Source organism: Gossypium arboreum, chromosome 8, assembly GCF_025698485.1.
Source record: "Gossypium arboreum isolate Shixiya-1 chromosome 8, ASM2569848v2, whole genome shotgun sequence".
Classification (NCBI taxonomy): domain Eukaryota; kingdom Viridiplantae; phylum Streptophyta; class Magnoliopsida; order Malvales; family Malvaceae; genus Gossypium; species Gossypium arboreum.
In genome coordinates, this window is record NC_069077.1 from 130259861 (window position 1) to 130271641 (window position 11781).

General features: G+C 37.4%; 1 non-coding gene across 1 annotated transcript; it reads right to left on the minus strand.

Moving 5' to 3' along the window:
• Nucleotides 1-548: 548 nt before the first annotated feature.
• On the minus strand, nt 549-655 carry LOC128280188 (small nucleolar RNA R71). Its single transcript, XR_008270368.1, has one exon. It is a non-coding gene; the product is annotated as a small nucleolar RNA R71 (small nucleolar RNA).
• Between the last annotated feature and the right edge of the window lie 11126 nt (nt 656-11781).

The window sequence follows — 11781 nt, forward strand, 5'->3', positions numbered from 1 at the left end:
TTTGATAGTGAGATCGATCGCACAGCTCGCAGAAACTGAAGAGAAATAAGGAGACATTTAAGATACACAGAGGAAGAGCAAGAGGACGACATTCACACCACAACTGAGGAGATGGCTGAAAATCAGGAAAATCCGCTACCTCCTGCAATTGTTGCTGATCCAATAAATTAGAATCCTACTCCACGCACTATGAATGATTATGCTAAACTGAATTTAAAGGAACTGAGTCAAGTATAGTTAGGCCTACTATCCCTGCAAATAATTTTGAACTGAAACCTAACATGATTCAAATGGTACAGCAATTTGTTCAGTTTGATAGTTTGTAGGGTGAAGTTCCAAACAATCACTTGGCGAATTTTCTGGAGTTTTGCGACATATTAAAAGTCAATGGCATTTCTGACGATGCCATACGCCTTCATTTGTTTCCCTTTTCGTTGAGGAACAAAGAAAAACAGTGTTTGAACTTGTTACCACTAGGGTCAATCACTACTTGGGAACAAATGATCGAAAAGTTTTTATTAAAATATTTTCAGCCGGCTAAAATGGCTAAATTAAGGAATGATATCTCTTCTTTTGTGCAGATGGATCTAGAAACACTCTACGATGCATGGGAGAGATACAAAGATCTATTGTGAAGGTGCCCTCACCATGCGCTACCACTCTGGCTACAGGTTCAAACTTTTCACAATGGCCTAAATCCTTCAACTAGACAGATGGTTGACGTAGTTGCGGGTGGGACTATCAACAATAAGACACCTGAGGATGCTTATGAATTTATGGAAGAGATGTCACTGAATAATTATCAGTGGCAAGTCATGAGGACAAAGCCAACGAAAGCAGCCGACACTTTTAACGTCGATTCGGTCACCATGCTCGCTAATCAGGTAGAACTTTTGAATAGAAAAATTGGCGGTTTTCTTGGTTCTTCACAGTTTCACCCAATAATGCAATTCAATGCAAGTGAAAAAGAGACGAGTAATTCAGAATAGCCACCTTATGGCCACATCATGGAAAACGAGCAATTAAATTATATGGGTAATAATCCTCGACCTCAAAATAATCCTTTGATACGTGATATTCGTGACAGGTTTTAAATATTTACAATGAATCATTCTTGAAACTAACTATTATCACATGAAGGCAAGTGTACCTATAGAACAGTAGTATAGTTTTAGCAAGACCGGATTATCAAACACAAAGGAACTAAAAGTACTAGTAAGGACTGTCTTTTTATTATCTAGCCTAAGAATAATGGGTTTGTTTGAACTAACTAATTAACTAAACTAAGAATTCACAGAAAATAGAATTTGGGAGTTACTTTTGGAAAAAAGATTGAATTAAGACAATACCTAAGGAAAAATCCACCTAGACTTCACTTGTTATTTGACTCTGAATCAAACGATTTATTCATTTGACTTGATCCGTAGAAATCCCTAAGTTATATCATTATCTCTTTTGAGACTAACAACGTCTAACCCTAGGTTGAATAATTGAAATCTCTTTCTAAATTAACTCCCTAGGGATGCATTAACTCGATCTATGGATCCCCTTATTAGGTTTCACCCTAATTCGGTAAAATCTTGTCACCCTATCTCTAGGCGCGCAATCAACTCCACTTAATTATGACAAATGCACTCTTAGACAGGGTCTATTCGTCCTCTGAATAAGAGCTTAACTTGAATCAATATCCTGGAATATCAAAACAAGAATTAAGAACACATAATTAATAACAAGTCAAATATTTATCATACAATTCAGATAATAATAACAAACTCTGCCTTAGGTTTCATTCCCCTTAGGTATTTAGGGATTTTAGTTCATAACTAAAAAGGTAAACATCTCAGAAGAATAATGAATACAAAACATAAGAAAAACCCAAAACTCCTTAAGGGAAATTGAGGGGAGATCTTCAGTTTTGATGATGGATCCAGCTTCTGAGATGGATCAATCGGCTTCCCTTAACCAGTTCCCTGCTTCCTCCTCAGTGACCCCCTTTTCCTCCTCCTTTAGGGTGTATTTATAGGCTTTGGAATGCCTAAGAACCATCAAAATTGGCCTTTTCCAAATTGAACTCAACTTGGGCTCGACAGGGACACGCCCGTGTGCGATTACTTTGGGCCGTGGTTAAGCCTGTTAAATAGGCACGAGCGTGTGGTCCACCCGTGTGAATCGTGCTTTGGTTCTTCCAAATTGACACGGCCGTGTGGTCTGCCCGTGTGAGGAAGTCTAGGCCGTATTGATTTCATACGTTGGCCCATTTTCTCTGTTTTTAGCCCGTTTCTCGTTCCTTTCACTCTCATAAGCTCTCCTAAGTATGAAACATGAAATTAAGGCATTAGGAGCATCGAATTCACCAAATCTAAGGAAAAATCATCCATAAAATGTGATAAGCATGGGATAGAAATATGTATAAATTACGATTTATCAAATACCCCCACACTTAAGCATTTGCTTGTCCTCAAGCAAAATCCTCAACTCATAATCAAAATAAATTCTCCTTAACTTATAAGTTCTATCAATAATATCTCAAAATAATCCATAAGTAATCATACATTGAGAATTCAACTGAAAGAACATCAAAGTTTCAAACATTCCAAGTTGAGCATTTTATCATGAAAACATAGGTATCTCCCCTTATCTAGGTGGTTGCTCTCGATTCGAAATCTCACGGAGTTTAACATCCTCACTAAAGATTCGCTCAAATCACTCAAAGTGTTTATGGACAATGAAATTAACACTCCTCAGTCAATATGAAAAGTTATTACTATAGGCTTGCATGAAAATCAAATCTCCACCACTACAAATTGAGATGAAACATCAATAAAAAGGTCTTTAGAGGGTTGTAACGAGGCTTGGTTAGAGGGGTGTGGTGACAAGCTAAAAGAAAAGGCTAGAATCGAGATTGAATTGAAAAAAATTACTTAACTAGAAAAAGACTAGTCATCAATTGCGTACAAGAGAGCTTTGTCTCAGAATATGGAATTTAACTTCTTTAGCTCAGAAGATCACTACTACTAATATGAATACATGTTTTTTTTAGAACAAGTCAAATAACTAAATATAATAAAACATAGTTAAGCAGTTATTCCAACTCAAATCTCGACAAAAATAGGGATCAAATTAATTTAGGGGAATTCAACAATAATGAGTTATGTGTTAATATTGAGGGTAAATTAATGAATGAGTTAGGCTCAAAGGGGTTCACTAAGGGTTAATGTGAAGGTAGGCTTTTATGGAGTGAGTGAGTTAAACCTAAGTGCCTCATTATCTTAACATATCAAATCAAATGCTGTGGTCTTGACATGCATAATCAAGCAAGTTCTAAAATAACAATTCAATACTGATGCACTCATAATGAAAGTGAGCATGAAAGAAATAATAGATGCTCTAAAAGCTCAAGATCTCAAAAAAATTATGGCTTTTTGATGTTTAAACTTGTGGATTTCAATTCAAGATAATACCTAAACTTGGGGAAACAATCTAAAAGTTTTTAATTCTTCAAAAATCATCTTATCATGCTTGATTCCCTAATATCTTAAAGTTTAAACAATCAATGCATAAATGCCTTTGCTTTAATTCAAGACACATCAATAAACATTATAAATCAATCAAAATTTATCCTAGACATGATATGAGAGCTTTTCAAGAGAACAAGGCAATCATTCAGAGATTTTTCTGATAGTGGAATGAATACCCCCCCACACTTAAGATGTACATTGCCCTCAATGTACAAAGATAGATATATAGAAAAGAATAAAAGATAGGAAGAGAGGAGAAACTTCCCGAGTGATGAATAAATTTCTTTGAAGTAGAGTTTTAGAGAATAATCAGCATGAGGGTGGAGGAGGATACTCCGGTGGTGGTAGAGGTTCATTAGTCCATAAGTCCTGCACCAAAATCATATTATATCTAGTGGTAGCTATGGTCGTGGTCGAGCAAGACATGACAATCGTGGAGAGCCTTTCCCGGTGGAGTTTTTAGTTCCTATGAGATGATGAGCTTAGGAGCTCTTTATAATTGTGACAGAATCAGGAACTTTTTAAAAAATATAAGGAAGCATAATTACTTAATATGGAATAGCCGAAAGGGAAAATTATTAAATAAAAATTATAAAACCTAATAAAAACAAGCTTAGAGAAAAATAAAAAGTAGTTATAAAATAAAAGTGAAACCATAAAAATAAATAATAAATAAAAGTTTTTAAACATCTTCATCACTTGATGGTTCGCGAGGTGGAAGTGGTGATGAGATGTGGAAGTGCTGACAAATCTGCTGTAGAGTAGCATTAATGTTATCTAAGCGCTAAAAACACTGTTGCTCGAATCTGGTAAGGCACTCAAAGATGTCAGCGTATGAAGTCGCTGCATGAAATGGACGAGAAGGAGGTGGTGGCTGAGACGGTGGGTCCTCGTGACGTGGAGGGACATCACCAGTAATGTCCTCGAGGGCCTCCTTCTTGGTGGATTGGGCGAGGCGATACTGAAGAGGGTAGGTTCCTCGACGCTTCTCGATCATCCTCATACTAATCATGCTCGAGAAGCCTTGTGGGGGCATCTGGCCAATAAGAGTAAGGGAGGATGATTGGGCTACTGTGTTGAGGAGCCTGAAGTGCCGAGCCAACCACGTCACATAGGGCCCAATGGAGATGACCCCCTTCCTATGCCGCTCCGTCTGATGTTGAATGGGGAGGGCAATGAAGTAGGCAAGATCGAAGATGTGCCCTTGCAACAACACCATAGAAAGTAAGCTTCGTGAGTGTTGACGACGCCAGTGCTCTCTCGCCTTCCTCTTAACATGTGAGTTAAAATGGCATGTAGGTACCTTAGAGATGGAGGGAGAGCCGACGCCTTGGAGCGGCTAGGATTGTAAGAGGCAGAGCTAGGGGCGAGGGCATCCCAGCACCATGAAGGAGAATGATAGATGTGGCGATTGAGAGTGTAGAGCTCATTCTCCTCCATGAACTCTTCCGTGTAAAGGCCCAGTGCGGTACCGAACTCTGGGACACTCAACTGGCAGATTAGACCACCGAGGCGAAATTGGATTGTTCTCGGGTTATCAAAGCGGGCCATCACTATTTGAAGATGGAACATTGAGCAGAGTTCCATCTTGAGTTTGAGATATGTCGGCTCGACAATCTCAAAGAAAAGCCCCCAAGTATCGGTGGTGAGGAGGGCCCAAATTACATCCGCGATTTGGACTTGTTCTAGTGCTGCCCAGTCTATACAGCAGCCCACTTCCAAGGGTCGGGCCCGTAGAATATGAAAAAGTTCTTCTTGGGTCCCAATGGGTAACTGCAAGAAAGGGTGACTAATTTCTATGGTAGGACCCGAGGAAAATGAGGCTCCATTCCTTTTCTTCGAAGCTGGGACGGCGACTTTCTTTCCTCGTGAAGACGACATGGTATGCCTGCAAGAAAAACCATTTTTTCATCGTAATGAATGTTCAAGGTAAGACGAAAACAAATTCAAAAAGGAAAAAGTCATAAATTAAAACTAATAATCTCAGTCACAACTACTAGCAAACTTAAAAAAAACAATTAATTTTATGGTGTATCTTTAGCATGATAATAGTATGAGTTTTATAAAAAAATGGCAAATGATTCTATGTAGCATATTGTATTGATGGAAAATGTCAACCCAAAAGGTATGAGTATTTCTATTATCCTAACCATAAATATTCACTTTAAACTAGTCAAATAGAGCAGATAGATCATGCAAAGAGTAAGAACTTTAACATGAAAAAGATGATAACTACTCTAGATATGAAATTTGAGTGATAGAAAGATGCAAATAGCACGAAAAATGCAGATTACTATGATAAATAGCATTAAAAATCAGAAAAATAAGAGAGAAAAGAGTAAACAAAAGCTAGAAAGAGGAGAATAACCGTAAAAAATGGGGTTAGAAGCGGCGCACATGCCTGCTAGGGAGGCAGTGTGGACTTGCAGCGGCTAGGGTTAGGGATTTTGGGTGAAGAAGATGATGAATAGTGAGAGGTATTTATAGATTTTGGGACACATGGCCAGGGGACATGCCCGTGTTCCCCAATTTTTACCCGTGTGATTCGCGAACTTTGAATTTGGGTGCGTCTGACAATTAGCCCACGCTTTAATTTCTGCTCGAGAGTGCAGTCCAGATCATCTATAATCCTTTTGTGGCCTCCATCCGGTACTCAGCCACATCAGGAGAAACTCCAGCAATACCCCTGAAAAGCTTAGCTCAGTTAGACCAGAGTCATTCCATAACTGACCCGAGGCCTTTAGCTCCAGTATTGGGCCCAGCGACCCTCTCTAAAATCCTTAACATGGTCTGGGACAGTGCGTCGTCCTCAGCCGCTTGATCATGAGATCTAGTCTCAGTAACAGGTGAAGCCGGTGTCTCACTAGTATCCAAGTTAGGTAGATTGCCAGATGACGAAGACCTAGTTCGAACACCTCTACGAACTCTACCATGGCCTCTTGTACCCCGTCTACGAGTACCTCTGGTGCTCATTGTCTAATTGCATATTATCTGTACTAACAGTTTTATGCATCATTTTACAGTTCCAATGTTTCTTAACAGATATTTTATGAATTTAGTATCAGAAGTGTAAAATTTGTTTCGTACATAGCAATGTCAATCAATGTCTATCAGTTTTACTACAGTCTCGGTATACCCTATTTTGGGTGGTTTCAGTGCAGTCTATCTACAGTAGTCTCAGCATATAATACCTTTTGCAATTTTAGGATATACTATCAAAAAAAATTTTAGAACAATTCACAGTTTCAGAAGACTTACTCGATCGGCGCCGGAGGCTCAGTTTACCACACTTTTAGTAAAAACATTTAGAAATCAGTTCTCGAAAAAACACGTCTTAAAAACCCACATCCACAGCTGGGTTTTACAACCTGGATCTAATACCACTAAATGTAACACCCCAAACTTGGCTTAGATGCTATGGTCGGATTGGGCGATGTCACATGGTAGTGTGTTAGAAAACCGTAACTTTGCTTAAAATAATTTCCATTTAGAAACTTTGTATTAGTACTTGTTAATTTTAAAATTTTGTTATTTAATCAGTCGAAAGTCTTCAAAATGTTTCTTCAATGTGGAAGCTTTTAAAATGGTTTGCGTATTTGTGAGTATTTTGTTAAAAAGTTTGTTTCTTTTGAAAACTCGAGTTTTCCTAATACTAGCAATTATAAACCGTAACCAATAAAAATCCCAAACTAAAATAAAAATCTATAGAGGCCAAATTACAATAAAATACCCAAATAAAATTTTAGAATCATAAATAAGTACGAAACATTGTCAAAGGGGTCGTGTGGCCGCCATCGAGTCCTCCACTGCCCTGATCCGTCAAGTCTGGGGATTACCTGTATAGTTTAAACTGAAAGGGTGAGTTTACGTAAACTCAGTGTGTAATCCCCATATAAACAAACAGACAATATGCACAAGATCATAGTCTGGGCCTAAGCCCTTTTCAATAACAGTATCGATTTTAGTTTGGCCTTAGCCCATCTCAGTACAGAATTAGTCATGTAGTTGGGCCTTAGCCCAACAACGTATCCGTAGCAGTAATAGATATGCAATCACAAAATCTTACCCAGCTAGCCTCTACACACCATCTCCGTCTAACCCTACATTCCATGTGGGGATATAATCAACCCACCCATACTTACACTCCAATAAGTAATGAGTGTGGCACCAAACAGTAATTTGCCGCTTAGTTGCTAGTAAATAAAGTTCGAGGCCTTTCAATCCACTTCCTCCGAAAAACATCAGTTCAGTGAAACATCAATATGCTAATAACATATACATATATAAATCAGTCATACAGTCATTTTATTCAATTAGGGGTCTAGGTAATGCTTACCAACCCTACAGTAGGTTCACAGTAGACTTGGGTGACTTGTGCAACCTTAGAAAACATCTCGGTAAAATGGGCTCACACGCCTACATGGCTTGCCCGTGTGGGCCCACACGGCCCAAATTGGCCTTGGCCGTACGTGTCACACATCCTGGCTAGTATCTTACACACTTGTGTGGTTTACCCGTGTGGGCCCACACGACCTAATTCGGTAGAGCCTGTGAGTCACACACGGCCTACCTGGCCATCATATGGCCGTGTTTGGGCACATGGCCTGGCCTCGTCAACCACACGCCCATGTTATGGAACACGGCCTACAATACGGCTTACCACACGGCCGTGTGGTATCGACAGAAAGCTTTTCAACTTTCACTGAAACCTTAGTTTCTAGGTTTTTGGGTACACACCTGGTATCGTTTCGCTGCAAAAACGCTCCCAAGCACTCCAAGACCTAAAATTCGATAATTAGAGCCCAATTTAGATCACTAAAAAAAACTCAAGGCCGAAAATCATCTACATCGAAGTTGATAGCGAACCTAAACACTTACCGACAATGAACTGAAATTTCTAATGCTCAGTTTGCTTGTGAAGCCGCAACTGATATCTGATTTTCGCCTAAACCAAGAAAGCCAAAACAATCATTTTTAGAAACTAGCTAAGAAATGATAAAATAGAGATAGTTAGATACTTACGGAAGGAGTGTATACAATTACTGGTTGAAAAGTAGACCAGTAGAAAAATCAAACAGAGAGGGTGAACTAGGAAGAAGAAATTCAGCAAAGCAAATAAGAAGAGGACGGCAGAAAAATTGGGGAAAAAAGGAGAATACTGAAATTTAGGAAAAAAACAAAAACTAGATAGAAACTTAGGTGATATCAATAACTACCCCACATCCTTAAATTTTCTCCCACTAATCCTATTAACCTACCACCACACCAGAATCCCACTCTGCCGAAACACTTGTCCATCACTGCGCAAAAATAACGCCTTCGCTCCAGCATGGATTTGAACTCAGGACCTCATGCAATCGAACACTCCACTTAACCACTAGACCAGTTGGCCCATTCTGATGTATATCCAAAACCAATTAGAGAAAAGCCTACTAAACAAGGTTAAGGCTTTATTCAGAAAAATTCCAAAATTTACTAAATGAAAGGCTTGACTTGGGACCTCTTACGCACACCCAAAACACTTAACCACTGAAGCAATACACATTTTGTGTCACATTTTCATGAAAGCCAAAATAGAAATTTCTAGGGTGTTACAATGCATGTTGTTATATGTCTTTTGTGTTCAAGTTACTAAGTTGATAATTATCTTTAGTCTGTATGCGTGTGTTAATTATCACATGCTGTTTAGTTTGTGTTATTTGATATGTTTTAGATGTGTGTATGCAGTTCCAGAGCTAGAAACTTTTCTTGGGGGGTCAAAATTAAATTATATATTTGTACGATAGTAAAAAATGTAATTCATCATTTTAATAGTCTATATCTTTATAATTTTTAAAGGATTCGATCAACTTTTTATAATTTTGGGGGCGAAAAAGTACATTTTTACCATTACTAATCTAATATTTGATAATTTATAAAGGGCCTAAATGAAAAATTTTCCATTTTAGGGGGGCTAGGGCCCTTGCCAACCCCCTTTGGCTCTGCCACTGTGTGTATGTGTTTGTGTCCATCGTATATAGTTAACTTGAATTTCATGCACGTGGGGTCAAGAATTCGAGTGTCTAGTTCTTAAGTCATTTATCTCAGCCAAATGAGCTTGTGAGTGTTGTAAGTAATTGATGCCTACTTATACTTGTGCAGGTGATCATTTTGTTGGGACAAGATTGATCTTCAAGCTCCTACATTCAAGCCGAATTCATGCACAAAGGAACCTTTCAAAATTTTCATGAATCGAGCTTTCAATGTGGTTCATGTGACTATTCATATGGTGTGCCAAATACATTTCAACATACATTTCATAAAGTGGAAGGATACATGGATTAATGGAGATACATGGACTGTGGAGGAAGGACCTTCTAGAATCATGTTTCCATCCATGCATCATAAGTTCCTTAAAGAAAACACTTAAACACATCATGCTCTGTGAAATGTACATTCGGCCAAGGGGGAGATTAAAGAGAATTAATGGCTAGACATTCAAGGAATATGAAGCTTACTTTATGGCTAAGTGTAACAATCCATTTTAGTCAAATCAGAACTGTGGTTTTGGGAGCATAAGTCCGAAGTAAAAATATCTATTTTATTATTATTTTAACGTCTAAAGCATGATGTAGAGTCATATGAAAATTTCGTTAAGAAATTTTATTGTTTGCATACTCAATTTGATAAAAAGGACTAAATCGCATAAATTGCAAAACTTAAGTTCTATTAGTTAAAGGTATCAAATGTCAATGTGATTAAATGGTTGAGGGTTTTATGTTGCAATTAGACCATATAAATTGCTAGTGGACTTTTATGACCATTAAAATGAAATTATAAATGTTATAAGTTAAAGATAAATTAGTAAATAACCAAATAACTTAAAATTAAAATAAGTAAAATTAAAGTATCATCTTCTAAAAAGCTAAACACCACCGAAATTTCCGGTTCAGAAGCCATGGTTAGGGCTTGAAGCATTCGACCAACAATTCTAGTGCATGTTAGTGTAATTTTGCTTGGTTTTTAATGATTTCTATGTTTTTAGAGTCGTTGTAGCTTAATTAAACTAGCCCAGGGACTAATTTGTGAAACCATTGATGAATGTGTATGTGTTTTGATGTTTTATGGAAGAAAATGAACCTTTATTGTTAAATAAACAACTTTTGTAAGGTGATTTTCGATGAATTTGTTAAATAGGGATTAAATTGATAAAATGTGAAAATTATGTGGTGAATGTGTGAAATAATGAAATGTATGGGATGCTATAGGTCTATATAGAATTCAACTAGCATGGGTGTGGATTAAATTCCATGAATTTGCATTTTTATGAGCTAGGGACTAATTTGTAAAGTAGTCAAACGTTCCGGGGCAAAATGGTAATTTTTTCATAATATGAAGTTGGATTGAATTTAATAGTTTAAATATTAAAGTGGTTAAATTTTATTATATAGATCAAGAAAAGCCACGTTCGGAATTAGATCGGGGGAAAAACAAAGTAGTAGATTGATCAGCTGATTTTCTTCGTATTAATTCGAGGTAAGTTTGTATATTAATAAGCTTTAAATTATATGTGGTTATATATGCTTAATTAATACAATTGGGATGAAACGATACTATGAAAATTCTCTACGAGATGTCGTCAATTATTTGGATCCCGGTTGAACCCTAGGAATAGGTACGATACAAATGACATGTCATTAAGGGTTATTGTGTTTTAGGTGTTGGTCCCGTACGTTCTACTGGTGGCTGAGTTTTCCAGCATGTGTTGTGGTTACTGTAATGCCCCCTTACCCGAGACCGTCGCCGGAGTTGAGCATGAGACATTACTAAACTTATTTTAGCATTTAAACAAGTTCAAACAATTCTCGTAGTAAACTGTCCATCTGCGTCATAGTCGCTAAAAAATCATATCTCGAGTTACGAAACCTGAAATCAAATTCCATAAATTTCCCTGAAACTAGACTCATATATCCACTTAAATTTTTTTATAGAATTTTTGGTAGTGCCAATTAGTACAGTTTATTAGTTAAAGTCTCCCTTGTTTCAGGGTTTGGCTACTCTGACCCCCGTTCACTATGAATCAAATTTCTTCTTGTACAGAGATCCAATGACCAAGTAGTTTTTTTCTCTTAAAAATATACTCAATAAGTAATCCATACATATAAAGTGTGAGTCCTAATTATTTTTACACAATTTATGATGAATTTCTAAAGTTAGAACAGAGAATCCAGAAATCGCTCTGACCCTGTTTCACAAAAATGTAAATATCTCATAAAATACAACT